The 3,538-nt window shown below is 51.4% G+C and overlaps 1 pseudogene; it reads right to left on the reverse strand.

Annotated features, from left to right (window-relative positions):
* Window positions 1-1,814: 1,814 nt before the first annotated feature.
* On the reverse strand, window positions 1,815-3,201 carry LOC134363254 (autophagy-related protein 13-like; annotated as a pseudogene).
* Window positions 3,202-3,538: the final 337 nt, after the last annotated feature.

The following is a 3,538-nucleotide window of genomic DNA, read 5'->3' on the forward strand; positions in this document are numbered from 1 at the left end:
TTCCATGCAAGGCCTCAGAAAAAGGGCAGCAGCTGCGATATGGGGGCATCAATAACTTAGCAGGGTCCTTCCCCCTTCTCAGCGCTGGGGCCTTGGGGGTAAATCTGATGGTTCAGCAGGCTAAGGATGTGCTCTGGCCCAAAGACAGGAGCGCTGACTGGCCACCACTGGCAGCACTTCTCTGTGGCAGCAGAAGCAGGCAAAGGGGCAACCCTCAGAGTTCAGCCTTGGAGGTGGGAACAGTGTCACATGCCGTTTACTAACAAGCAATGGAGAGCCACCTGCTCCACAGAAGAACAGCTGCTGCCAATGATTACCCCAGGTGGGCCAAGAGGCCTAGTTCTCCTTGGCCAGGGCTACCAGTTAGACTGGGAGGGGTAGATGGTAGGTAGGTGAAGCTAGACACTTGACTTATTCAAGTAACAGTGCCTGAAGGATTAAGTCAATCATATGCCCAACTTTGGTTTCTCAACAAGGAACCAATCCAGCTTGTAAAACCCCAAAGCACTGTACAGACCCTGGGATTAGAGGGCCAGGCCCAAGCAGAAGGAAGAAAAGCTCCACAGTCCAGTCCCAAGGATCAGGAACAAGTACCCCAGCAACAGGGGTATACATAATGCCCCTAGGGCACTACATATGGCACAATTCTGGTGAGTCATCACATTTAGCAGGCAAGACTTCCTGGGCTGCCAGAAAGGAAGTCAGTCACTCTGCAGAAGCTGCGAGAGACTTAAGGCGCTCACCAGGAATATGTAGGTGACCAAAGTAAAGCCTGTTGTCAGTTCAAATGCAGCAACTCTGGGCGGTTACTTTGCCTACGTCCAGCCCTATTCTTGTGTCCCGCCTTATATTATAATGGGAAAGAAGATCCTCAGAGCAGCAACTTGGATTCTGAGGAACCTCCGCAAGGGGAGGCCTCTGTCCCAGGAAGAGGCACTCCACCTTCCCCAAGTGAAAACATCTAACCTCAAAGATTTTCTCTATAAAATATCAGATTTCTCTGAAAGTGATGTGTTTACTTTGTTCTATAACCAAAGAGCAACAATGGGGGGAAGGAGGAAAGAAAAGAACCGTTACTGTGACTCCCAGTAACAAAAACCTACAGACACAGGATTCCGTTTTTATTTCCCAAATAGCTGAGCACAGGCAGCCAACAGGGCCGATCGGACCCTCTAGTAAGGTCTGGCACAACCTTCAAGGGTGAGAATGGCTAGCTTTGGACTTATCATCTTGGGCAGGCAGGCCTGTCATATTGCCAACAGTACAGGCACGGGCCAGAGAGAGGGAGAGAAAGAGGAAGAAATAGCAGGAACTAAAGGAGACAACCAAGAGACCCTAAAGGATCCGTACCTTCTTCCAGCACTGTCACCTTCCTCTTTCTGCCTCTGCACCATTCTCTGGGCTGCCAGCTGGAATATCAAATGGAGATGGTAACAGCAGGCAGGCCAGGAGCCAGCCGCAGGGCAGCCCCAGGCAGGAGGCTGGGAGCAAGAGGAACGGGATGACACCCTCTGTGAAGCAGCTGATAGTGGGCAGGGCATGAAGATGGCCCCACTGAGGGCCCTTTTGTTACAAGGGGTCCTCTCATCTCCAAGGCCAGAGGGTGAATCGTCTCAAACACTGTTACTTGGCTTGACTGCACCATGGAGTCTCCAGGAGGTCCAAGAGCAGGCCTTCTGGGTCCCCATGGGGAAAACCAGCCTCCTCTCCACCTGGCTTGGATCAGGATGAGGGATGGCAGCAGCCGATGAGTAGGTGGCTCTCTGTCCCCTGGGGCCACAGAAAGGGGATGCTGCTGGTACTCGAGGACACTTTTACTGCAGGGTTTCTACAAAGGCATCAAATTCTTGGACACTTTTTGTGCACAGCCAGCTTCTCTGGTAATGGGTCCAAGTCTTCAGCCATGTACTGTGTTCCAATATCTGTGGAGAGGCTGCTCAGCTGAGGGGGATTCTGAAATTCATGGTAGAACATCTCCAAGTCCATCAGAAGAATGTCATCTTTAGAAAAAGGCCATTTAAAGTCAATAATAAAGAAGTCGTCATGGGTATTGCCGCTGCTGCCTGGGCTGGAGCCATCAGAGTGCAGGCTGCCTTGGAGAGGAGGAGACTTGGTCTCTGATGAATCTGGAGGATTCACCACAGGACCGGTATCATCCAGCTCCAGATTCTTGGGAGAAAACATGGCAAAGCGTATGTCCAAACTCGCCAGGGTCACCTGGTTTATGGGTTTGTTGACAAAAGCTTCCACTTTTTGGACAAAGATGGTCTCCAAGACATCGTTGGGGGAAGCCCATCCCTCACTGCTGTTTGATGCACTTTCAGTATCCTCACTGCTGGAAGGTGGAACAGCACAGTGGGCGCCATCAGAAGGGGTGTAAGTTGCTAGCCTCTCCTGGTTGGCCTGGGCACCATGGGCAGGCTGGTTGGGAGCAAGGGGTACCCCATCTTCCTTTCCAGGAACCATTAGCTGGGATGGAGGGGAAGTGGAAAAAGAGATGGTACACACTTCTTGAGAATCTCCCACAGATGGATATGTCATGCCAGTGTCCTCATCAGCAGTTCTGTAATTGCAGGAGTGCATGGCAGAGGAGCCGGAATGGGGCGGTCCACAAAGTGATCATCTTAAATTGCCTGGGGACATGAATGCCAAGTTGATTCTGTAAGCACAAGAAAGAAGGTGCCCACAGGGGTGCCCACTGTCCCAACAAGAACTGTCTGGAAGCCCTTTCCTAAGCCATTCAGCTGAACTTCTCCAAAATATATCCTGTACGGTATGACATCCATACCCTTCTTTTCTAGAGGGTCTGTGTGTTGGCGTCACCCTCGTTACAGCAAGAACAGACTTCAGCAGCAATGACAGTCTGTTGTACACTGTAGGAAACTGGTTTATCACACTTTTCACTTGTCTCAAGACACCAAATTTCCAGCTCCACGGACTCTCCCTCAGAAGTCTTGAGTGAGATCATGCACATAGACCTCCTGACAGCAGGCAGCTGCCCTGCCAGTGCTATCTTTGCCTCAGGTGTAACCTCTGGATGTCTTTGATTGCCAGGTTGAACCAATCTGGGCCAGCTGGGGATGAAGATGAATAAGTACGAATCTTTTCACTGAGTCGATCCTGGACAATCACTTGGACTGTCTTGAGGGCAAAAAATGTAATACACTTGTCCAGATCATGTCTGTCCTGGAAATTGAGATCAGTTTCCGAGGCCTAGGGCTGTGGTCATGGAGGTGTGGCCCGGGCGGACCAGCCGCACCTGCTGGCTTAGGGCTCTGTACTCCCCTCCCAGGCTGCAGGGACAGCACAGGTCGCAGATAGATATCTCATGCCTCAGGAGGCTTCTGGCCTGCAGGCCCCGGGCATTTCGCTCCCAGAGCTACACGCATTGTCGCACTCACATTGAGTGATCTTCCTCAGGGCTCAAGCGATCACTCCTGCCTCAAGCCCAGTAGCCTGTATTTGCCCCGCGCCACTGTTGTTAATGTTTTTCCGGACTTCACTTTCGACAATTTCACACATACTAACCTCCCTGTCT

The sequence above is a fragment of the Cynocephalus volans genome, chromosome 14, assembly GCF_027409185.1.
Source record: "Cynocephalus volans isolate mCynVol1 chromosome 14, mCynVol1.pri, whole genome shotgun sequence".
NCBI classification, from domain to species: Eukaryota; Metazoa; Chordata; class Mammalia; order Dermoptera; family Cynocephalidae; genus Cynocephalus; species Cynocephalus volans.